This window comes from Leiobunum rupestre, chromosome 7 (genome assembly GCF_980474605.1).
Source record: "Leiobunum rupestre chromosome 7, qqLeiRupe1.1.hap1, whole genome shotgun sequence".
Classification (NCBI taxonomy): domain Eukaryota; kingdom Metazoa; phylum Arthropoda; class Arachnida; order Opiliones; family Sclerosomatidae; genus Leiobunum; species Leiobunum rupestre.
Window position 1 is genome coordinate 51,899,375 of NC_143390.1, and position 25,067 is coordinate 51,924,441.

General features: G+C 36.3%; 16 non-coding genes across 16 annotated transcripts; all 16 read right to left on the reverse strand.

Moving 5' to 3' along the window:
- Positions 1–10,079: 10,079 nt before the first annotated feature.
- Positions 10,080–10,161, reverse strand: TRNAS-CGA (transfer RNA serine (anticodon CGA)). The gene has a single exon. It is a non-coding gene; the product is annotated as a tRNA-Ser (tRNA).
- A 72-nt stretch (positions 10,162–10,233) lies between these two features.
- TRNAS-CGA (transfer RNA serine (anticodon CGA)) lies at positions 10,234–10,315 on the reverse strand. Its single transcript has one exon. It is a non-coding gene; the product is annotated as a tRNA-Ser (tRNA).
- Positions 10,316–10,388: 73 nt separating this feature from the next.
- Positions 10,389–10,470, reverse strand: TRNAS-CGA (transfer RNA serine (anticodon CGA)). The gene has a single exon. It is a non-coding gene; the product is annotated as a tRNA-Ser (tRNA).
- A 73-nt stretch (positions 10,471–10,543) lies between these two features.
- Positions 10,544–10,625, reverse strand: TRNAS-CGA (transfer RNA serine (anticodon CGA)). Its single transcript has one exon. It is a non-coding gene; the product is annotated as a tRNA-Ser (tRNA).
- A 73-nt stretch (positions 10,626–10,698) lies between these two features.
- TRNAS-CGA (transfer RNA serine (anticodon CGA)) lies at positions 10,699–10,780 on the reverse strand. The gene has a single exon. It is a non-coding gene; the product is annotated as a tRNA-Ser (tRNA).
- A 72-nt stretch (positions 10,781–10,852) lies between these two features.
- Positions 10,853–10,934, reverse strand: TRNAS-CGA (transfer RNA serine (anticodon CGA)). The gene has a single exon. It is a non-coding gene; the product is annotated as a tRNA-Ser (tRNA).
- A 73-nt stretch (positions 10,935–11,007) lies between these two features.
- TRNAS-CGA (transfer RNA serine (anticodon CGA)) lies at positions 11,008–11,089 on the reverse strand. The gene has a single exon. It is a non-coding gene; the product is annotated as a tRNA-Ser (tRNA).
- A 72-nt stretch (positions 11,090–11,161) lies between these two features.
- On the reverse strand, positions 11,162–11,243 carry TRNAS-CGA (transfer RNA serine (anticodon CGA)). Its single transcript has one exon. It is a non-coding gene; the product is annotated as a tRNA-Ser (tRNA).
- Positions 11,244–11,316: 73 nt separating this feature from the next.
- TRNAS-CGA (transfer RNA serine (anticodon CGA)) lies at positions 11,317–11,398 on the reverse strand. The gene has a single exon. It is a non-coding gene; the product is annotated as a tRNA-Ser (tRNA).
- Positions 11,399–11,471: 73 nt separating this feature from the next.
- Positions 11,472–11,553, reverse strand: TRNAS-CGA (transfer RNA serine (anticodon CGA)). Its single transcript has one exon. It is a non-coding gene; the product is annotated as a tRNA-Ser (tRNA).
- Positions 11,554–11,626: 73 nt separating this feature from the next.
- TRNAS-CGA (transfer RNA serine (anticodon CGA)) lies at positions 11,627–11,708 on the reverse strand. Its single transcript has one exon. It is a non-coding gene; the product is annotated as a tRNA-Ser (tRNA).
- A 73-nt stretch (positions 11,709–11,781) lies between these two features.
- On the reverse strand, positions 11,782–11,863 carry TRNAS-CGA (transfer RNA serine (anticodon CGA)). Its single transcript has one exon. It is a non-coding gene; the product is annotated as a tRNA-Ser (tRNA).
- A 73-nt stretch (positions 11,864–11,936) lies between these two features.
- On the reverse strand, positions 11,937–12,018 carry TRNAS-CGA (transfer RNA serine (anticodon CGA)). The gene has a single exon. It is a non-coding gene; the product is annotated as a tRNA-Ser (tRNA).
- A 73-nt stretch (positions 12,019–12,091) lies between these two features.
- On the reverse strand, positions 12,092–12,173 carry TRNAS-CGA (transfer RNA serine (anticodon CGA)). The gene has a single exon. It is a non-coding gene; the product is annotated as a tRNA-Ser (tRNA).
- Positions 12,174–12,246: 73 nt separating this feature from the next.
- Positions 12,247–12,328, reverse strand: TRNAS-CGA (transfer RNA serine (anticodon CGA)). Its single transcript has one exon. It is a non-coding gene; the product is annotated as a tRNA-Ser (tRNA).
- Positions 12,329–12,401: 73 nt separating this feature from the next.
- TRNAS-CGA (transfer RNA serine (anticodon CGA)) lies at positions 12,402–12,483 on the reverse strand. The gene has a single exon. It is a non-coding gene; the product is annotated as a tRNA-Ser (tRNA).
- Positions 12,484–25,067: the final 12,584 nt, after the last annotated feature.

The following is a 25,067-nucleotide window of genomic DNA, read 5'->3' on the forward strand; positions in this document are numbered from 1 at the left end:
ATTATACTAATGTATATTCCAAAATCGATCGATATATCAAGTAGAATATTTACTCTGTACCTCAGATTTCGTTACTTAATTGTTACGTTATGTTTTGAAATGTATAGTTTAAAAAGAAATCCGATAAAATTTATGATTTAAGTGCAAATTTTAAAATTATAGTTTATTAGGTCTCTCAAAATGATATGAAATGTTATTTTTGGCCGTAATTTATGATATTAGTAGGGATGCACCGATATATCGGCAACCAATCTATCGGCCTATTTTTCTAATATCGGTATCAGCCAATATCGGCTTAAGCGAAGTCGAGATACCGGTATTCGAATATTTACAGAAAAACATTTAAAAATAGGAAAATTCTGATGTTAATATTTGATTTGATTGGCCGAGCCACGTACGCCAGACTTCAGAAGCTAGATAATACCTTTTTTTACGAGCGTAAACAAATAACAAAACAATGATATTCGATTTGTGATAGAAAATATGTATCAAGTAAAATGAAAAGAATCATATTCGGATATGCTCTTGCAAACATTTTTTCAAGAGAAATGATAATAAAATGGTATGACAGTATACTGAACCGTCTTTTACAAATATTTTATCATATACACTACTGTTATGATAGATAACTTTGCTAATATCGGCCGATACATCGTCCGATATTACCGCCGATATATCGGCTGTACTCATATCGGTGCATCCCTAGATATTAGTTTGTATTGTAAAATACTCTATTAACGTAGGCCATCTTAGTAATAAACAAAATATCGACCTTCTGGTTGGTGAGTTAGAAAATACCAAAATAAATGGTTATTTTCCTACTGTACCATTTATACTGCGTACTGCTAATCAACCATGAAGGCCGGTTATGGTTTGTAGAAAATGGCGCGAGTCAAAGTATGTAGTGTCAGAATAAAACAATCACCAAAATATTTCGAGGCAATGAGTGGTTCTTCGCTCCTTTTAAATTGATCAGACACCCTACTTCTAGCCGTTGAGAATTTCTTTAAATAATAGCAGAGATAAGCGTCTACACTTTTCTCAAGACTGAAACTGCGCGTATTTGTACATGAAGCGGAGAAGCGGTTTTCGGCAGCCCTAAAATCGTCTTTATAATGTTAATGAGGCGCGCTCAGAAACAATTACGACCGAGATAAAGAAAGCGGCGCTTATAATCTGGCCTAAATCTTCTCCTTCTTCCAGATGCGTTGGATTGGCTTCCGAACGGGCGCGCACACCACTCCAGCCGAGATTAGTTACGCTAATTTTACAGCAGTAATGGCTTCTTCGAGTCTGACACGGAAGCTTTTTAAACGGGTCGTTTACTTTCAACGCTCGTACTTCGACTATCTCGCTCCCTGCCGACGCAAAAAAAATCTGACACATACATACGTTCACACTACGCGCCGTTTTCGCCTGCCAAAAATTTAAAGCGTAGTTTGAATAGAAAAGTTAGGCCTTGGTTGGCAACTAGGCGGTTTCGCCAATCGGTCGATTTTGAAATTCATTTTGCGCGTGAAAAAACGTCGCCGTGTTAGGGTATAAACGAAGGTAAATAAGTATACCAGACCTCGTAACGTAGAAGTAGGGTCACGTGCCAATACGTCCTTTTTAAACCGGTCATTTAACCTTTATATTTAACATAAAACCACCTAGCGGTGGACGCCAAAAGTGCATTAACTGAAAATTTATAGAGTAGTGTTTATTAGCGAAGATAGGCCTTTTTTGGTTAAATGTTGTCGTGGTTATCAATTAGCCTTTTCAGTTCTACCTAGTGGCCATCGGCAGAAGTTACTTAACTCCGGTGTATTAAAACCGAGAAATACAAGTACCTTTGCTTGATCGAGGTAACTTGCACGGTTCAAAATTTGCTTCACCTAATGCTAATCATGGAAAATAAAAAAAACGTCAGTCGGTACTTATTTTCGAAACATATTTTGGGAAATCAGCAAAATTTGTTTGAGGTTAACGGTAATAGTTAGTGTAGGGAGCTGTTGGCTCGCGTGGAATGAAGGGCTTGCCACCACCCTCCTACGCATTGTAACCCGGTCACCCGAATTAAAGGCTTTAAAAGTCGCTCGATGACTTAGGCCTAAGGTGGTTTGGGTATTAGCCTAGCCTAGCCTAGCTGACTTACGAAGGTGCATGTTTCACATAACCATAAAATTGACATCTTTGAATATGAGGGAAGTATTCGACCAAGATGGACACGGATCATCTCAACATACTCATTCTGCCTTAGTGTGTATAAAAACATTCTTGAAGGTCGAGATCACCAATTTTAAAGTCGTGATGGCCGTTTAGTTAAGATGACCCATTCGTATAACCGCGCTTTAAGAGATACCAATAATTTATTATTGTGTACTCGGATATAATTACTATGTCGAGACGATTCGCGTGTACCATGGTCGTGTTTTGCTTGTTGGCAGTGTGAATGGGATAAAGATGGCCGTGTTTTGCTTGTTGGCAGTGTGAATGGGATAAAGATGGCCGTGTTTTGCTTGTTGGCAGTGTGAATGGGATAAAGATGGCCGTGTTTTTTGCTTGTTGGCAATGTGAATGGGAGAAAGAGGGTCGTGTTTTGCTTGTTGGCAGTGTGAATGGGATAAAGATGGCCGTGTTTTGCTTGTTGGCAGTGTGAATGGGATAAAGATGGCCGTGTTTTTTGCTTGTTGGCAATGTGAATGGGAGAAAGATGGTCGTGTTTTGCTTGTTGGCAGTGTGAATGGGATAAAGATGGTCGTGTTTTGCTTGTTGGCAGTGAGAAAGGGATAAAGATGGCCGTGTTTTGCTTGTTGGCATTGTGGATGGGATAAAGCTGGTCGTGTTTTGCCTGTTGGCAGTGTGAATGGGATAAAGATGGCCGTGTTTTGCTTGTTGGCATTGTGGATGGGATAAAGCTGGTCGTGTTTTGCTTGTTGGCAGTGTGAAAGCGATAAAGATGGCCGTGTTTTGCTTGTTGGCAGTGTGAATGGGAGAAAGATGGTCGTGTTTTGCTTGTTGGCAGTGTGAATGGGATAAATATGGTCGTGTTTTACTTGATGGCAGTATGAATGGGATAAAGCTACGCGACAAAAAAATTTGTTAGTGCGAACGTACCTTCAAGCGCTATCGAGATAAAAGTAGTCTAAAGTGTGGTCTCTACTGCGCTAAGGTATTTGTCACAAATAAATTACGATCTTAATCGTCAGCTTTATTCCCGGATTAAAAATCAATCTGAACGAACATTTAAGGTGAGGTACTCTTATCTGATTCAAATTGTTAAGTATCTCTTCTTTCACTTTAAACCCAAAAGAAACGTATTTTAGGCTCTCAAAGTTTTTAAACCTCAGAAGCAGGGCAAGGTTATTGAAAATTTATACCGAAAACTAGAAAGCTTAAAGGCGCCATTTATTAATTGGAAAGTTAAATAAAGATATATTATTATATTAGAGTTAGGTTAAATATATTGTTTGAAACAAAAATGGACAGCATTTTTGAGAAACGTCATCCTATGTGAAAAAATGGCAACCCTGTTTTAAAAGAATTGTAAACAAAGACTAACGATCAGACGAAAAACGTTGATTTTCCGAGCTCAAGTCGCCATATTTTAGAGTAAAATTTAGAGTGTCAAAATAATCATGATCAAATCATAAATCAAAATTTCAATCTCCATTTAATCATTCAAATCTCAATTTAATCATTCAAATCTCAATTTCATCATTCAAATCTCAATTTAATCATTCAAATCTCAATTTCATCATTCAAATCTCAATTTAATCATTCAAATCTCAATTTAATCATGCAAATCTCAAATTAAAATCATGCAAATATCAATTTAATCATTCAAATTGCTATTGAATTATTCAAATCTCAATTTATTCATTCAAATCTCAATTTAATCATTCAAATCTCAATTTAATCATTTAAATCTCAATTTAATCATTCAAATATCAATTTAATCATTCAAATCTCAATTTAATCATTCAAATTTCTATTGAATTATTCAAATCTCAATTTATTCATTCAAATCTCAATTTAATCATTCAAATCTCAATTTAATCATTTAAATCTCAATTTAATCATTCAAATCTCAATTTAATCCTTCAAATTGCTATTGAATTATTCAAATCTCAATTTATTCATTCAAATCTCAATTTAATCATTCAAATCTCAATTTAATCATTTAAATCTCAATTAAATCATTCAAATCTCAATTTAATCATTAAAATCTCAATTTAATCATGCTAATCTCAATTTAATCATGCAAATCTCAATTTAATCATTCAAATCTCAATTTAATCATTCAAATCTCAATTTAATCATGCAAATCTCAAATTAAAATCATGCAAATATCAATTTAATCATTCAAATCTCAATTTAATCATTCAACTTGCTATTGAATTATTCAAATCTCAATTTATTCATTCAAATTGCTATTGAATTATTCAAATCTCAATTTATTCATTCAAATCTCAATTTAATCATTCAAATCTCAATTTAATCATTTAAATCTCAATTTAATCATTCAAATCTCAATTTAATCATTAAAATCTCAATTTAATCATGCAAATATCAATTTAATCATGCAAATCTCAATTTAATCATTCAAATCTCAATTTAATCATTCAAATCTCAATTTAATCATTCAAATCTCAATTTAGTCATTCAAATCTCAATTTAATCGTGCAAATCTCAATTTATCGTGCAAATCTCAATTTAATCATTCAAATCTGATTTTAATCATTCAAATCGGATTTTAATCATTCAAATCTCAATTTAGTCATTCAAATTTAAATTTAATCATTCAAATCTCAATTTAATCATTCAAATCTCAATTTAATCATGCAAATCTCAATTTAATCATTCAAATCTCAATTTAATCATTCAAATCTCAATTTAATCATTCAAATCTCAATTTAATCATGCAAATCTCAATTTAATCATTCAAATCTCAATTTAATCATTCAAATCTCAATTTAATCATTCAAATCTCAATTTAATCATGCAAATATCAATTTAATCATTCAAATCTCAATTTAATCATTCAAATCTCAATTTAATCATGCAAATCTCAATTTAATCATTCAAATCTCAATTTAATAATTCAAATATCAATTTAGTCATTCAAATCTCGATTTCAATCTCGATTGAATAATTTAATCGTGATTGAATCATTTAATCGTGATTGAATCATTAAGTCGCGATTGAATCATTTACTCGCCATTGAATCATTTACTCGCCATTGAATCATTTACTCGCGATTGAACAATTTACTCGTGATTGAATCATTTCATCGTGTTTGAATCGTTGAATAACGATTTAATAATTTAATTCTGATTGAATCGTTGAATAAAGTTTTAATAATTTAATCGTGATTGAATCGTTGAATCACGATTTAATCATGAGCAGTTTGATATATAATGTCACTAAATAGGTCATGGTGGAAATATTTCCAATTTTGAATATCGCCATTTTGAATGACGAAATCGCAATTTTCAAGATCGAAGTGGTCTTTTACTAAAGACGAAGCATTTGGGCAGTCCTGACTTGCCGCTGAACTACAGCGCAGCCTTCGATAAACATCAACAAGCAAATATTAATGCATTAATTCGTAAATATCGAAAACTTAAACTTCGGAGTAATATATGTAGCTTTCAATTAAAAGCGATTTTTTTGTAAAAGTATTTGAATCTTTCATGTTATTTATTGAAATGAGTGCTTAAAAATCCCTACGAATCAGAAGCGATATTATTAGCGTTTGCTGTTAGTTAAAGTCGTTAGTAGGAGTATCATTTGGTCGTTGGGTAAACATAGCTCTTAAAATCTGGTCTACTTAGGCATTTGGCCCGTAACGCTGGTCACTGCAAGTGCGTAAACGTTTGTTTGATGACTTTCCGTGCGTTTCCCCCCCTGTAGTTTAGGATTAAATCTGCGGTAAATAAAGATTCCGTAAAAATAGAGTGTACGCCTTTTAAGTAGGACGTCGAACAAGACCCGCAAGACGCGAACACTACGATTCACGTACTTTTATACCTTTCAGACGAGGATTGTAAAACTAACTTTATTTCTCACAGATATTTCAGAATGAAAAGTGTGCTTAAAGGGGAACGGCCAAGCTTTTCCAAATATGGCCTTATTTCCGTATCAAAAGATTAACAAGACGTTCAACATACTAACACGTACCTTTTTTTGTCTTGAAAATATAGCTTTTGGCCAAAAAAAGTTGAAACGAAAAATAACGCCAGGTGTTTGGGTTTGAATTTTCGCCGCCATCTAAGGGGCGGCCGCCAGCGCCCCTAACCCCGTATGAGCGATTTGCGAACTATCCTAACTTTTAAAATCGCGCAATTTAGGCTTAGGTCTCTTACTGGAACGCGCCGAGCGTGCAAAACATATTTTTGCGTCTTCAGCAGCGCGCGCTTTTACGTTGTTTTTCTGTCTCACCGACTTCTCACCAGGTGTCGCGGCGGACGCGCGCTTTTCGATTTCCCGAAATTTCTTTATTTTCATAAATTTTAGTTTTTAATGGGCTATAGGGCTATCTAACTGGTTAAAGCTTGACGTTCCCCTTTAAGTTTAGCAAACCTGGTGTTATAAGCCTTGTTAAAAATCTGCGAATGTGACGATTTAAGCCATTTTTGGATCAGGTTCCCTGGTTTTTGATATAATTATTATTTTTTGGACGTAAATCTATGATACGTATTATCGAATTTGTTCAGAGTTATTGTTTTATTAACTATGTAGTTGTCTTAAAAAAATCTTCAACTTGACGAAACAACTCAAAACCATACATTTTGTCAATTTTGTTAAATAGATAATAATTTCAAATCTGTTCAGAGCACATTTGAAATTTATACCCTTAATTATTTTATAGATATTTAAAACTGACATTTTAATTCACGCTTTAGTCATCGTTTTCGATAGCGTCTTATATTATCTGGTTTTTTATTACTTATTACAGTTTCAACACTTTTAAACAAGTAACAATTATTATTTTTAAATTTGCTTATTTTGAATAATTACGAATTAATTTAAATGCCATGTTTTGAAACGTGCAGGCTCTTACTCGCCTTTGGTTAGAGGCAAGTTATTTGAGCGTAAAGGCCCAAACACACATACGGTTCGCAAGGGATTTCGCCTGCGAATTTTCGCGCACGCGCCCATGCGCCATGACTTCCATTCTATTTAAGTCACGCGACGCGACGCGATTTGACAGCGAAATTTCGCGCGCGAAGGCTATGTGTGCATCCGCCTTTACTCTACCAATACCGCGCGATGCTAACTAAGGAGTACTTACCCAATCGGATGGCAGAAAACGTTTCAAACATTCACAGGGTTTCCCCTTAAATTCAATTCAATTTTATTAGTGAGAAAAAAAATGGATTATTTACAAATTGTCATTGGCCAAGTCTCAATAGACTTAAAGGAATATGATCGGTTTTCACTACCCAATACATATTGTTCACAGTGGTAACGCCCTAGAGGCTGATTTTCAAATACCCTGTTGTCGTACAGATGGCGCCAACGGTTTAAAATGTAGAAATTTTAAGGCATCGTAGTATCAATGATTATAAAAGTTTAAATTGGCGCCATCTAGTTTTCATAAAAGTTTTAAAATCGAACCTCTCAATGTATTTGTTTTCCTGTAAGCCCTTAAAACATCGCTTAAATATGATAGGATTTGCTAAGTGTTTTTACCATTGATAGCGACCATGAACATGGATTACAACAGTCTCGTTAGGGGGAGAAACACGTGCCCCCTCCCGAACCTGTCCGAGGGAGAACAACCAAAAGAGAACGCCGTGGAAAGCTCCATAATTTCGTCTGGTCTGCGTTGGCAGGAAATACCGAAACTAACATCCAAATTGGCTGAGAGGGACACGTGTATCACCCCTATCGTGGCGGATGAAACCCTTTAAGAGTCCAATTTAGTAGTTTCCGTTTTTGTAATGATTACCGGCTTAAGGTTAAACCGCATCGCGTTGCGCTGCGTGCTAGAATAACGTACATACGAGCTTATAATAACAATTTTTTGGTCTTTTGTTAACGTAATCGATTCCGCGGTTTTTCCGTTAGGATTCGTTTCCAGTAAGGCCTTAATTTCAGTGAATTTATACTCTCGGCTTTCTTGAGCCCTAATGCATCTGAAATTTACGCTTTCTTTACATGTTGTTTGTCTTCGGAGCCATTATGAGTGAATGTGTTGGCTCGCTATAAAAGCGTCGTTGGCTCTCCTTGGCAGCGGCCACCTCAATTACGCCCTAAAAGCGACATCCATTTTCATAAATTTATTTTACACTTAATCTTGTTATTTTCTTCTGTTGATTTTCCGAATGCTTCCTGTGTTTTTCAGACTATAATGTTTTCGAAACGGGTACTTAAAATCTTATATCATTTACGGAAATACTATTTCCATAGTGAGTATATAATAGCACTTTGAAAAAATCAAAAGTTACATCAGCCGAAATGATAGTATCACGTGAATCTGTTCTTGATAACGAAGATTATTTTAATGGTGGTAGCTACGAGGGAAAACAACGCTGCTTTTAAAGAAGTTTTAATGAGATACATATCTAGAATTACCATACCTCTTTCGTTGTCATAATGATCCGTGCAGAAATCATTTTAAGTAAAGTATTTTTCTCGCTAGAGACCCTAAGTAACATAATAAGAGAAGTATGACACTGAGTGATTTCGATTAGTGACAAGTCTGCTGTAGAGTAATTGCTTAATCGGAAGTCACGTAAACGGAAACTAGCTTCTTATGTCTCTATTTTCTGGCGAAATTACTGGTCAATTAGATTGATGACTATAATTAAGAGCCAATGGATTTTAAAATAACTAACTAATATAATCATAAGTTTAAAAGCCACATATAGATTCACATGATCATTGACGAAACAGGCTATCAGTAAAAAACTTAGCGCTGTGAGAAGATGAAGTGTCACTCTTATGTTTGTTATGTAGCTTATGTTACTTCACCCCGCTATCAGTCACTACATCGACAAACTGACTGGGCAATAATAAATAATAAAATTAAAAACAATAAAGTTAAGATCAGGATCCACTTAACAAAAGTTGTCTTTTAATCTTTTAATGTTGCTCTTAAGTCACAGTCTCTTACTTTTACAAATGAACTAGCGCGCGCTATAGTCGCGAAGTGTATAGGTTTTTCTAGCGCGCGTGCAAATCGCTCGAGCAAGGAATGCACTAAAAAAGCTGGGTCGTCTGACGTCAGAGCAACATTTTAACAAGTTGGGCAAGATCACTTTTTATTTTATAAAATTCACTATTAAGAAAAACAAGAAAATTTGAAATAACTGAATTTAAATTTAAGATACACAATCAAATTTGAAACTAATGCATTAAAATGTCAGATCAACAATGAAACTTAATTAATACCTTAAAATATCTGAACAGTTGCAATGAAACTTCAACGTAATATTAACAACCGTATTGGTTTCCAGATTCTAAAAACCACTTTACAGATTCTAAAAACCACTTTCCAGATTCTAAAAAGCACTTTCCAGATTCTAAAAACCACTTTCCAGATTCTAAAAACCACTTTCCAGATTCTAAAAACCACTTAACAGATTCTAAAAACCACTTTCCAGATTCTAAAAACCACTTTCCAGATTCTAAAAACCACTTTCCAGATTCTAAAAACCACTTTCCAGATTCTAAAAACCACTTTCCAGATTCTATTACCAGAAGAATGCGCAGTCGGCAAAATTCGAACCTACGCGGAAAGATTCCAATCGGCTTCATTTGACATCACCCCTGAAAACGAAAACTTGTCGTGGGCAGCGTTCGTACCTGCGCCGGAATACCCCTTCAAATTTCAAGCCTGACGCCCTAACCACTGCTTGTCTGACAGATAAAATAGTTAAAATTTGTAAATAATCGCGCTTCATTTGATATCACCACTGAAAACCAAATCTAGCAATCGGCAGGATTCGAAAATGCGCGGGAAGATACCATTACATTTCGAGTCTGACACCTTCACCCATCGGCCATTATTACTTCTGCCCAAGGATAATAGTAGATATTTTTAAGTAATCGCGCTTCATTTGACATCACCATATAAAACCATACCTCGCCATCGACAGGATTCGAACCTGTGCGGGAAAATCCCATCAGATTTCGAGTCGGACGCCTTAACCACTCGGCCACGACTGCTTGCTTGCCATAGAACATAGTAATTAGTTGTAAATAATGGTGCTTATTTTACATCACACAAAAACAAAACCTCGCAGCCGGCAGGATTCGAACCTGCGCGGGAAGATCCCATCAGATTTCGAGTCTGACGTCTTAACCACTCGGCCACGACTGCTTGTTTACCATTGAACATAGTAATAAGTTGTAAATAATGGTGCTTCTTTTTTCATCACACAAAAACCAAACCTCGCAGCCGGCAGGTTTCAAACCTGCGCGTGAAGATCTCATCAGATTTCGAGTCTGACGCCGTAACCACTCGGCCACGACTGCTTGCTCGCCATAGAACATAGTAATAAGTTGTAAATAATGGTGCTTCTTTTTTCATCACACAAAAACCAAACCTCGCAGCCGGCAGGATTCGAACCTGCGCGGGAAGATCCCAACAGATTTCGAGTCTGACGCCTTAACCACTCGGCCACGACTGCTTGTTCACCATAGAACATAGTAATAAGTTGTAAATAATGGTGCTTCATTTTACATCACACAAAAACCAAACCTCGCAGCCGGCAGGATTCGAACTTGCGCGGGAAGATCCTATCAGATTTCGAGTCTGACGCCTTAACCACTCGGCCACGACTGCTTGCTTGCCATAGAACATAGTAATTAGTTGTAAATAATGGTGCTTATTTTACATCACACAAAAACAAAACCTCGCAGCCGGCAGGATTCGAACCTGCGCGGAAAGATCTCATCAGATTTCGAGTCTGACGTCTTAACCACTCGGCCACGACTGCTTGTTTACCATTGAACATAGTAATAAGTTGTAAATAATGGTGCTTCTTTTTTCATCACACAAAAACCAAACCTCGCAGCCGGCAGGACTCGAGCCTGCGCGGGATGATCCCATCAGATTTCGAGTCTGACGCCTTAACCACTCGGCCACGACCGCTTGTTTACCAGTGAACATAGTAATAAGTTGTAAATAATGGTGCTTATTTTACATCACACAAAAACTAAACCTCGCTGCCTGCAGGATTCGAACCTGCGCGGGAAGATCCCAACAGATTTCGAGTCTGACGCCTTAACCACTCGGCCACGACTGCTTGTTCACCTTAGAACATAGTAATAAGTTGTAAATAATGGTGCTTCATTTTACATCACACAAAAACCAAACCTCGCAGCCGGCAGGATTCGAGCCTGCGCGGGAATATCCCAACAGATTTCGAGTCTGACGCCTTAACCACTCGGCCACAACTGCTTGTTCACCATAGAACATAGTAATAAGTTGTAAATAATGGTGCTTCATTTTACATCACACAAAAACCAAACCTCGCAGCCGGCAGGATTCGAACCTGCGCGGGAAGATCTTATCAGATTTCGAGTCTGACGCCTTAACCACTCGGCCACGACTGCTTGTTTACCATTGAACATAGTAATAAGTTGTAAATAATGGTGCTTCTTTTTTCATCACACAAAAACCAAACCTCGCAGCCGGCAGGTTTCAAACCTGCGCGTGAAGATCTCATCAGATTTCGAGTCTGACGCCGTAACCACTCGGCCACGACTGCTTGCTCGCCATAGAACATAGTAATAAGTTGTAAATAATGGTGCTTCATTTTACATCACACAAAAACCAAACCTCGCAGCCGGCAGGATTCGAACCTGCGCGCGAAGATCCTATCAGATTTCGAGTCTGACGCCTTGACCACTCGGCCACGACTGCTTGCTCGCCATAGAACATAGTAATAAGTTGTAAATAATGGTGCTTCATTTTACATCACACAAAAACTAAAACTCGCAGCCGGCAGGATTCGAACCTGCGCGGTAAGATCCCAACAGATTTCGAGTCTGACGCCTTAACCACTCGGCCACGACTGCTTGCTCGCCATAGAACATAGTAATAAGTTGTAAATAATGGTGCTTCATTTTACATCACACAAAAACTAAAACTCGTAGCCGGTAGGATTCGAACCTGCGCGGGAAGATCTCATCAGATTTCGAGTCTGACGCCTTAACCACTCGGCCACGACTGTTTGTTTACCGATGAACATAGTAATAAGTTGTAAATAATGGTGCTTCATTTTACATCACACAAAAACCAAACCTCGCAGCCGGCAGGATTCGAACCTGCGCGGGAAGATCTCATCAGATTTCGAGTCTGACGCCTTAACCACTCGGCCACGACTGCTTGCTCGCCGTAGAACATAGTAATAAGTTGTAAATAATGGTGCTTAATTTTACATCACACAAAAACCAAACCACGCAGCCGGCAGGATTCGAACCTGCGCGGGAAGATCCCATCAGATTTCGAGTCTGACGCCTTAACCACTTGGCCACGACTGCTTGATTACCATTGAACATAGTAATAAGTTGTAAATAATGGTGCTTCTTTTTTCATCACACAAAAACCAAACCTCGCAGCCGGCAGGATACGAACCTGCGTGGGAAGATCCCATCACTCTTCGAGTCTGACGCCTTAACCACTCGGCCACGACTGCTTTCTTGCCATAGAACATAGTAATTAGTTGTAAATAATTGTTCTTCATTTGATATCACATAAAAACCAAATCTCGCAGCCGGCAGGATTCGAACCTGTGCGGGAAGATCCCATCACACTTCTAGTCTGACGCCTTAACCACTCGGCCACGACAGCATGTTCGCAAAGGAACATAGTAATTAGTTGTAAATAATCGTGCTTCATTTGACATCACACATTTCGCTAGTTTTTTCTTTTGTTTTTTAATGCGAAACATTATTTTTTGGGAATTAATACTTAAGGAGATATACTTAATGGGGTTTATAAATATCACCCATGATAGTATAAAGAACGGGGCTGGGGGGGGGGGCGCCGGTACGGCCCCCCAGCGCTCGAGCGAAGTGAGTGCCCGGCGCCAATGTATAGTCTTTGGCCAATTTTTAATTAACTTTTTAAGTAATGATTTGCGGGGAATAATTTTTGCACCATTGGAATCTCCTTAAAAAGTTCTTTAAGGGGGTCGAGAAAGGGGAACAAAGAGAGTTGCGGGGCTATTGTTCCAATTTACCAATATAGGGAGTATGGTCACCGCGCGGTTAACTATGTGATCTTCAACATCATCAATGAAATGATATGAAATGTCATACATGTTTATGACACGGCTCGAAGAACATGTGCGAGTAACAATTATTAGTGAAGAGCCGTCTCGAATATTTTCCGTTCTTTCTCCCTCTCGCCGACAGCCGAGTTGGTCCGGACGGGTGATGCGGGTTCGTCTGGGGGAACCATTAGGATTTAAACGACTGAACGATTGAGTTCGCGCGGAGTTATGTTTCTCCGTTTCCTTAAGCCTGGCCACGAGGGGTTCCTGAAATAGAAGGCGAGTCCAAATAAGCGTATACGGTTAATAGGCCTTTAATATCGTTTATTTTTGCCATTTTACGGTCTGTTTGCAACTTGAAAAGCGGAAAGGCGGAGGAGCACGATTGGACTGACAAGTTGACAACCTTCGCCGCGACTCCGGAGCTCCAGCGGCGGCGCATGTGTTTCCAGCATGTCCCTTCACTTCCTCTTCTCTCTCTCCCTCGCTAGCTTCTGCACAGAGTATAGAAAGAAGGCGAAATAACGAAGATTTGGCGCGCTCAGAACTCAGGTTATTGTAGTCTGAAATAGGCTTGGAAATAAGTTTTTTTTTAAACTGATCCTTGTGACCTTCGGACCCCTACATTTACAATTATTTAAATGGTCCTTGGGATCTAAGACCCCATGCTCTTTTATTTTTTACTAGCCCAATGTATTTGTCCCAATATTAGTAAAATTTGTTAACACAGTCAGGGGCGTAAAAACGGTTTTGAGTTTGGGGCGTATATTTCGAGCGAATATATTATATTATGAAAGTGGACAAATATTTGGAAATTTTATTTCAATTTCACCAAAAGTCGAAAGTTCTGCCAACTTTGATGACGCGCGAATAAATTAGAGTAAAATTTTAATAAATTAACTAGAAAACATTTTTTTTTGATTTTAACCATCCCTTTTTTTATTTACAGATAGAAGATAATATTCTAATAATAAAATTTAAGTTAAATCATATTTTTTACAACAAAACTCTGTTTAAAAATCCGGATAATCAACACCTCACAAGGTCGCCAAAAGAGGGCGTAACGATATCTTTCGATCACGATTCCTGTATAACCTGATTAACCTCGAACTCAATGATTTGATTTCTTTTGATTGATTTGTCGATTAGTGACCAGCACGCGACAAAAAAATTAAAAACATTTGTTAAAAGTAGCGCGTGAAGGTTTATAATAAATTAAAAAAATTACCTTTATTCGTAACCTAAATTTAATCAGTGTACCCTCTTTCTGCAGTCGTCGAAAACATTGAGACGTCATTAACCTTTTTTGCGGGCTAAAAACCCCCTTTAATTATGAGTTATCTAAGGAACTTAAAAATTTAATTATGAGTTATCTAAGGAAATTAAAAATTTAATTATGAGTTATCTAAGGAAATTAAAAATTTAATTATGAGTTATCTATGGAAATTAAAAATTTAATTATGAGTTATCTAAGGAACTTAAAAATTTAATTATGAGTTATCTATGGAAATTAAAAATTTAATTATGAGTTATCTAAGGAAATTAAAAAATTAATTATGAGTTATCTATGGAAATTAAAAATTTAATTATGAGTTATCTAAGGAAATTAAAAATTTAATTATGAGTTATCTAAGGAAATTAAAAATTTAATTATGAGTTATCTAAGGAAATTAAAAATTTAATTATGAGTTCTCTAAGGAAATTAAAAATTTAATTATGAGTTATCTAAGGAAATTAAAAATTTAATTATGAGTTATCTATGGAAATTAAAAATTTAATTATGAGTTATCTAAGGAAATTAAAAATTTAATTATGAGTTATCTATGGAAATTAAAAATTTAATTATGAGTTCTCTGAGGAAATTAAAAATTTAATTATGAGTTATCTAAGGAAATTAAAAATTTAATTATGAGTTATCTAAGGAAATTAAAAATTTAATTATGAGTTATCTAAGGAAATTAAAAATTTAATTATGAGTTATCTAAGGAAATTAAAAATTTAATTATGAGTTATCTATGGAAATTAAAAATTTAATTATGAGTTATCTAAGGAAATTAAAAATTTAATTATGAGTTATCTAAGGAAATTAAAAATTTAATTATGAGTTATCTAAGGAAATTAAAAATTTAATTATGAGTTCTCTAAGGAAATTAAAAATTTAATTATGAGTTATCTATGGAAATTAAAAATTTAATTATGAGTTATCTAAGGAAATGAAAAATTTAATTATGAGTTATCTAAGGAAATTAAAAATTTAATTATGAGTTCTCTAAGGAAATTAAAAATTTAATTATGAGTTATCTAAGGAAATTAAAAATTTAATTATGAGTTATCTAAGGAAATTAAAAATTTAATTAAGATACCCGAAAAAAAACAAAAAATTAAATTTTTTTTTAAATTCTGGAGCCCTTTTTTGTATTATTTTAAATAAATAAAAAAGATATTGACGACTCCAAATTAAGCTCTCTCTGTAACCCGGAACTTTCTACGCCCGGGTTTTCTCTTAGTTATTTATTTTGAAAAACCATGAGCTTCTTCTTTTAAAGATTATAACTTATAAAATTTTGGTATTTTTTAAAAAAGAGCTCCACCACAGGCCACGTGTCAAATTCTAACGCATTTTGTTTTGAACATATGACGGTAATAGACACTACGTCCTCATACACTCCGAGCTAAGCTCAAAAAGGGAGCCGATCACCAGGCCCGTCTTAAGACCTTTTGGGGCCCTGGGCTAAATTATTTCTTAAGACCTTTGCGATCCCCAACGGTCAACCTTTCTATGTCCGTTGTCTAAATTCAACTACACAATAGGCCTAATCAAACCAAAACTTTTAATTTCAAAAGTATAACATAGACCTACTGAAAATAAGATTTTTACTGGTTTTAGAAATTGTTGGTACCGTATGATACGCGATGTGACGATCAGTCAAATTACATAAATAATATCTAAACAACTAAACCCTTATCCCTAGAGTAGAGGCTGTATGGCTGGCCTTTCGTGGGCCCCAAAACTGGCCGGGGGCCCTGGGCTGTAGCCCATTTAGCCCATGCCTTAAGACGGCCCTGCCGATCACTCTGAGATTTAATGACTTCCCCCTAAAGGTGGTTTTCACAACGTCGATCAGAATTTGTATAAACCTCGTTGACATCTTAAAAATTATCAGGTTTAAACATTTCCCTCTAATTTGAAAATAGCAGATGCTAGATCATAGGCGCCACCTCGGAAGAGTGTAGCGCTGTAGCGCCACCTAAACTCGTAAACACCTATAAAAATTATAAACCTGAATACGAAAGCGAGCTTGGCGCTGTGTGCAACTTGCAGATAAATAATGTTATTTCAGAACGGTTTTTAAATTGTTAAACTAATAAACGTTGAAATAATCAATATCTGCAGTAACAGAAACTTAAATCCTTGAAGAGAGAATAGAGTTCCACATCAATTAATTTCACATTTCTACCACCTAGCTAATTACGTTATAAACAATTCGTAGCGCCGGTTAGCATTTAGTTTCTACTCCCTTTCATGAGAGCGGCTATTTGTTTCCAATTTTTGAGAGTGCATTTTGAGAGAAAAAAGCCTCCCCTAGACGACGCCCCTAAAATTGGTCGCGTGCCAACTTGGATCATTTCAACAACTTAAACGTTATTTATAATCCGCGGGCGTCGATCATTAAGGGTGATTAATCAGCTCCTAAAGTAGGCAGCGCTCCAGAGAAAGATGTGCGGAAGAAAAACAACCAAACCGTCAAACATCCGGACCTAATATAATGTCAGGCATATTACACACCACTCTCAAGAAGGGTGATAGGCTAGGATCGAGTTACCGCGTCAAACCGAGCGCTGAGAAAACTTCGGAATTCTAGGCCGAGGCCTAAAACAGCGGCGAGACAGCTCATTACAGACTACGCTACTGCCATAGTTGCCAGGCTTAAGCGACGTCCCCCACAGACAAAATGGAAATAAAACTAGCCAAAACGTCTATCGCCAGTTAAAAATAGCCCAAATGATCATCCATTTCTTTAAAGAAAGAAGCTTAATATTAAAAAAAGAGAGTAGAAACATTTTAGGTAGCTAATTTTGATCATCTAATGATGTTATTGTTTTTAACAATAACCAATATTATTGAAGATTAATTTTATTTTTCGAAAATTAAAAACATTTACTCTAATTGTTACCCATAAATAAAAAGTGAATAAGATTAAGAAATAGTCCTTTAAATAAAATATCATCCATAGCCGATTATAGAGTTTGTGCTGCTGCGAATGGACATTTAAACGGTTTGTCGATGGTTTATATTTATACTGCCAAAGCTGAGAACTTCCTATGCACAGATCTGGCAGCATTTGTCAACAGGGGGGCAAAACAGTCAGAATGGGGTTTATTTAAGCGCCTATTAGCTCAGTTTTTAATCATAACTCTCATAAACAAGCCCATCAAAAACAGACTGCAGCTACTCAAACATATTTTACTCGTAACGTAACTTTTAAAAATAGCCCAATCGGGCGAGTAAACTGGGCAAGTGGCAACTCTGGCTATTGCCACTGTAACGGTTGCTGGTGAGTTCTTCCGCTACTTATCCCTCTCAATCAAGCGAGACAGTGAGACTGCCTCATCATTCCGGGTTTCACGCGTTCACTCTCCCTCTTTCTCTGGGCACGCAACTAAACTTTGCCGAGGCTTAGGAGATGGACGCATTCCAAAGCTAGAAATAAATTCCGCAATCTGTATGTGACGGTCTAACTGAAACGTGGTGATTGTGGCTTATTACCAAAAATTAGACTTGAAAGAACAGTAAATGGGAAGTTGGAATGTTTCGCGTTGTTTTTTCCCCCTTCGTATTATTGTTGAAGGGTGCCAATTAAAGTTGAAATAACGTACTGGGCCGGGCTGTAATAGGTTTACACGTTTAGAGGAAAGGTTTTTTCGGGGTTTCTTAATTGTTTAAATTAGGGAGTGCTCCCATTTCTTTTATTTTTCGCAAGGAGAGTACCAATTTGCCCTTTCAATTTACAGAGAAACTTAGCGGCCAACGCGAGGAGCTTATAAACTGCTGGATTTTCATTTAATGCTAAGTATTTAACGAAAAACCAGCAGTTTAAGACCTGCAAGGAGAGTACCAATTTGCCCTTTCAATTTACAGAGAAACTTAGCGGCCAACGCGAGGAGCTTATAAACTGCTGGATTTTCATTTAATGCTAAGTATTTAACGAAAAACCAGCAGTTTAAGACCTGCAAGGAGAGTACCAATTTGCCCTTTCAATTTACAGAGAAACTTAGCGGCCAACGCGAGGAGCTTATAAACTGCTGGATTTTCATTTAATGCTAAGTATTTAACGAAAAACCAGCAGTTTAAGACCTATGTTAACAGAAAAGGCTAATTATATTTATCTGTTTTCATTTGCTATTATAAGACACAAAGCGTCTGCCTAGCGGACGAAAACCCTGCGTTGACCACTTCGTGTATTGATATTAACTGGCAAGACTAATCAGGGGTGGCCCCAAAAGGGGGAGTCTCTCTTTGAGTTTCAAAAATCCGGGATAGTGCTGTGAAATCAACGGTCCCCCCCCCCCCCCCAAATCTAACCACTCAAATTAATATATTGTAGTGAACAAATTTGAATCTTGGCATTTCAACTTATAAGTTTATAATGGGTCTATTAAATTTAAAATTTAAAATTACCGTTGGTGGTTTAAGAATTTTTATCCTAGAAATACGAAGAAAATTATGGACTGTTAATCCTAGTTTAGAATCATTTTTAGTCTCTCTAGAAAAACAAAGAAAATAAAAGTAAAAAATATGCGAAATCGTAGAAACGTCCATAATAAAAAGGGGGCAAAGAGCTAAACCCTAACAAATTTAAAGAAAGTAATGATAAAATTAACGAAAAACTCGTACCAATAGCTCTTCGAGAATAAAATTAAAACGCGAAACTCGGACCAAATAGATTGTTGAGTCAAAAACCAATTAAAATGGAATTAAAATAGCCAGAATTTCCAGCGGTAGACCGGTTTCACCCTATTTGGAGCTAATCAGTACCGGCCGCGCAGGGAATCTGGCTTGCGACTAAACCGAAAAGAGAAGCTAAGCCTAAACATTTGAAATTTCAAAATGCGTTTCGTAGCAACGGAAAGCCGAATAGGCTTAGCTTCTACTTTCGGTGTAGTCGCAAGCCAGATTCCCTGTGCGCTATTGCGTATTTTAACTGCATTATAGTCCATAGTTGTTTCTTATTAAAGAGATAGTGTCAGAATTTTCTACGTATATGAAGTTTTTTCATCAATTATTGAAAAATATAGTAAAGAAAAATATAGTAATAAAACATTTGGTATAAATATAAACATTCACGATTAATTTCCAATTTTAAAATAGAAATATAGCGTAACTTTTTTTTATCACATACTGTCTACGTCATAGATAGGTTGATGTTTATTGGATGCTTTAAAGTAATTGATTTCTACTATTTGATTTTACTAACGACGTAAGATCAAAACTGATGATTTAAACATAGATTAAACACTAAAGGATGTTCCACGAGCGAAAAAACGCAAAAATACTCTGTAACCTTGCCCCCTAGCGGCGCGAGCCCGCAAACCAGAAATTGTTTTCTATCCAGGGCAAACAAACAGGCATGCAATGATACTTCGTTTATATACTTACCAAAGATCTTTATTTTTGGATTTGAAGCTTTAGTGTTTAATCCATGATTTAAAAAACGCTTTTGGATTAGATATCCTGATAAATACATGTAACTATATTTGGTATTTATTAATTTCTCAAAAATATTAAGAAATTTTTTTAAGTGGTTTAAGAAGTGTTTTTTTACCTTCATTAACATAAAAAAATTGTTGGCCCAGCTGAATATGTTGTTAGCCTATTTTTAGTTTTAAGTTTCATAAAACATTCATTGAAATAAATAGAGTAATTTAATATGTACGAATTCTGTTTATTATTTTCGCATTTTCCAGCCACAAAATGGGAATAAACATGTTTAGGAAAAAAGTTAATATAGGTCTTAATAATACCAAGACGTACGACGGTCAGAATACACACAATCCCTCTAATGTGTTAAGTTTGTTTCAGCTATTCACAGCAACCTGCAACGCCGGTATCACAACCAAAATATATCTACGGTCACATATACAGGGTGTTAACTAAAAAATGTACCAGGGCGAATATCTCAAAATGTGTTTTAGCTACGATTTTGAAATTTTAGGTTGTTATAGAGCGCTCAGGGGGTCACCCAACTATGAAAATTTCAATGACCTTGAACCATGTCTTCAAGGTCATTCGAAAATTAACTTGAGAACCGTAAGAGTTACGAAGTTGGTTCCAATTAGAAAGTTGTTCCCCGTCACATTTTATGGTTAACTATCTTTGACTCGATCTGATTTGCGAAAAAAAATTTACTTTCAATTTTTCAGACAAAATATAATAAAATCAATAATTTATCTAGCATTAAAACAAATAAACATTTTAACATGGGACAGCGAGAAAAATAATTAGGCCAAGGGTCAGTGGTCCTAGGAGCACTTTAAAAAAAATCCTTATTTCCTAGCCTGGTCGGTAGTCTGTCACTCTGTAATTTCAAAATTTCGTCTGCTACGATAGGAATTAAAAGTAGGTTGAACCTCTAGTATGTTTTTACCAACCCGGGGCGGTATCCGCTTATTAACCCACCAACAACAATTAGCATATCAGAACTCGAAATGAATCCGGGAGCTTTCTTTGGATTTCATGAGTATTTAAGCAAAAACCATAAATTCTCATTGCATATTAATTTGACATTTAAACGTAACCGTTTCCATCCCGTGTCCAGTCGTAGGCCTTTGCCAAACCGGTGCGTCTCGCGAAGGAGGGAAAAATGCCCCAAGAACTGAATTCCAAATACGGTTTTTTTGGTGGAAAACATTGGGAAAAAAGACGTGTCTCTCGATTGGCGCTTAAAGCATGGACTAATTAATGTATACACAGGGACGGTCCGCATAGGAAATTTAGCGGCTAGCGATTGCTAAATGTGCCCTCGAGCGGCGATTGTGCGAACTAACGACAAACTGAGTCAAGGGGGATGGAAACGGGAGGAAAGGTTTAAGGGTACAAAAAAAAGCAGTCGCCTTGCCGGCGATGTTGTAAGCTCCACGTGCGTTTGGTAAATGAATTCATTTATATTAACAATTAAATTGATTGATATTAATTTTTCGGCCCATACATTCGAGACGTTATTCTCAATTTCTCCAGACAAAAAGAAAATTAAAAAAGTGGATTTAAGTGATTCCGATAATGGTAAATCAAAGATTTTTTTGGACAAGGCTTAGAAAAATATGAATAGGAAAGGTATAAAGAAATCTTTCGTGTGTTCTTTATGACAATACTTCGAATAACTTTTACACGAAGGGTAAACACACAGCTTTTTCCTCATAATTAATTTGTAAAACTACTGAAATAAATTAAAGCTCTTAAATCATACACCTTATTCAAATGAACGAAAAAACCGTTTGTTTTTCAAATCATAAGCAGACGCCAACATCGATAGACTCCAAGACTTGCAGATAGAGGGCAGCATCGTTTTTCCGTTTGATGACGTTTTGACTCGGCTAACTTTGCTTAAGGGGGGAGGAAAAGAGGGAACAGCATTAACAAGACTTAGTCGCCGATTTTATGAGAGAGTGGCGTTGTGCGGACCGTCCCTGTGTATACATTAATTAGTCCATGCTTAAAGTGTGGGTAGGCGAGTAAATTACTTCTCGTTTCGGAGGTTTGTCGCCCCCCCCCCCCTTCCCGACGACGAACGAAGAAGGCATAACGCCATGTCTGCCGGGTGGAGGGAAAGAATACGATGCAAAAAATATTTCGAGGGGTTAGCAATATATTCGCAATTATTCGTAATTAAAAGTGGCTAATTATCGCAATCCTAATAAGTAGGAATGAGACGTGATCGCAATATCACGAAAGAGCGAGAGAAGCGGTGTGGTGTATTAGGGGCGGCAGCGAAAGAGATTATGCCACCGATTCGCGATGGTCGCGCTCGCGGGAGTTCAGCCGGGTTTGTTCGCATTGGAGACTATGACTGGCGACCCCTAGTCCTAGAATTTGACATAAGGATCATTACAATTCGGGGTTTATTGGATATGGGTTAGAATACATTTTTTTCCTGTTATTTTGTCGGTTTATATAGGACTTCTGGGTGGTTTTGTTGTGTTTTATTTTTGCTGGTTTTGAAGGTTTATCTTGGAATTTTGGGTGGTTTTGGTGTGTTTTATTTTTGCTGGTTTTGGCGGTTAATATTGGAATTTTGGGTGGAATTGGTGTGTTTTACTCTTTCTGGTTTTGGCGGTTTATATTGGAATTTTGGGTGGTTTTTGGTGTGTTTTAATTTTGCTGGTTTTGAAGGTTTATGTTGGAATTTTGCGTTGTTTTTGGTGTTTTATTTTTGCTGGTTAACCTGGTTTTGAAGGTTTATGTTGGAATTTTGCGTTGTTTTTGGTGTTTTATTTTTGCTGGTTAACCTGGTTTTGAAGGTTTATGTTGGAATTTTGCGTTGTTTTTGGTGTTTTATTTTTGCTGGTTAACCTGGTTTTGAAGGTTTATGTTGGAATTTTGCGTTGTTTTTGGTGTTTTATTTTTGCTGGTTAACCTGGTTTTGAAGGTTTATGTTGGAATTTTGCGTTGTTTTTGGTGTTTTATTTTTGCTGGTTAACCTGGTTTTGAAGGTTTATGTTGGAATTTTGCTTTGTTTTTGGTGTTTTATTTTTGCTGGTTAACCTGGTTTTGAAGGTTTATGTTGGAATTTTGCGTTGTTTTTGGTGTTTTATTTTTGCTGGTTAACCTGGTTTTGAAGGTTTATGTTGGAATTTTGCGTTGTTTTTGGTGTTTTATTTTTGCTGGTTAACCTGGTTTTGAAGGTTTATGTTGGAATTTTGCGTTGTTTTTGGTGTTTTATTTTTGCTGGTTAACCTGGTTTTGAAGGTTTATGTTGGAATTTTGCGTGGTTTTTGGGGCGTTTTGTTTTTGCTGGTTTTGAAGGTTTATGTTGGAATTTGAACAACTTTAGTGCTTTTTGACTATACAAACATGAAGGTATTCGCGACCGAAACGACTCGAGGTGGCACAGCGGTTCTAACTTCTCCAAGGTAGCGCCTAAGATCATCGTCTGCTACAGTCAAATTAAAAAGTCATAAGGACGTTGTTTCTTAAATAAACTAATCAAAATGTAATCAAACGATGCAAAATTATATTAAAATGCAAGTATCATTATTTATAAAGTTAAATTTACGAATAACGATGAGGAAAAACTAATAGCGTCTGCTTTAGCCCCTACCTATCTAGGTTTCAATGGCGAACCAAAGGAGGCGTAGCGATAGTTTTCGGTCGCGATTAAACAATATTAAAATTTTAATAAATTAACTTGAAAACCAATTTTACCCAATCCCTTTATTTTTATTAGCAGATTGAAGATAATATAATAATAACGAAAATTAAGTGAAATAATATTTTCTACAACAAAATCAGGTGTAAATATATAACGTTGGTCACGCGCTGCCGCTCAAAAATTGTATCGAAGGGAATGAAACTTGACTAGCTTTCAGTGCCAAAATTAAGGCTTAGAGCGAGATTTAGTTTCAAAAATTTTAATTAACATCTTTTTGATTGAATGAAAATAGGCAAGAATATTAATAATAATCTCATTTATTAATGATTATCAAGTATTTTGGTTAAATTAAAGGTATTATCACGAGTAATTTTCTTCGCCGGTTAAATCATGCAATTCCGCCAACGTTTTGTGGATCGAGTCAAGTTCAGTCAACGACAAACGCGTGTCTTCTGAATCCTGATTGGCTGAAGTGATTACGTATAACGCAGAAAGGCACCGCCTATCTTAGCCACAGATGGTAGAAAGGGTCATGATATAGTTCGATATTCATGGTTGAAATGAATACATTCATGCTAACATTTTAAAAGCGTACCCCTCGGCAGGTCTACCAGAGACGTAGTGGACTAAATAGTCCCACACACAACTCTGCGATGAAATATAATATTCTTCCATCACCCCAGTGGTGTAACTAAGGACCCGCAGACCCCGCGACCGCTGGAGGCCCATGACATTTTCACCAAATATGGGCCCCTTCGTTTTAAGTATTGATTTTTTAAATTTATTTAAATTTTTAAATAATTAAAAAAATTATCCTTTAACTTTTGGTAAAAATGTAGAAATCTGGCAATATTTTCAGAGACCTTGTAAAAATGTGGAAAATAAAAAAATATCCTGCGGGGGAGCCCAAATTTTGTCGTTACGCCACTGCATCACCCCCGGTGTGTATTCATCCTAGGGGGGTGGAAATTATGGAGAGGACATTATGGAGTAGACTTGATAGGTAGGCTTGGCAACGTTAAACCATTGAACGTAATACAATATAGATATCTAGAGGAAATAGTTTGAACTTAAGAAAATATTTTCATCTGCTAGTTGTTGGCACGCCACGTGTTTTTATAGTTTTTACAATGAAACAAGGAAAAGCGTTCAATTTAATATTCCAACAACACTACTATACTGATTTTTCCAAAAGTAAAAAAGAGACAAATAATGGTAACTACATATTGTTTAATTAGATAACTACAATATTTTGCTACTAAAACCAAAAATTCAGCTTCCTCCACTAAAATCAGTTTCCACTACTAAACCAAAGAAAGCCTGTTACTACTTCATTATTTCGCACGTTTGGCAGACGATTTTATATGTACACGCATATATGTTATTCTAGTAAAACTATCTGCCGTAAGATGGCGATACAGGCTCAGGTTAAAGTTTTAGCTCGAGCTACGTTACCGTAGGTGCGAGGGGAACCCGTATGGGG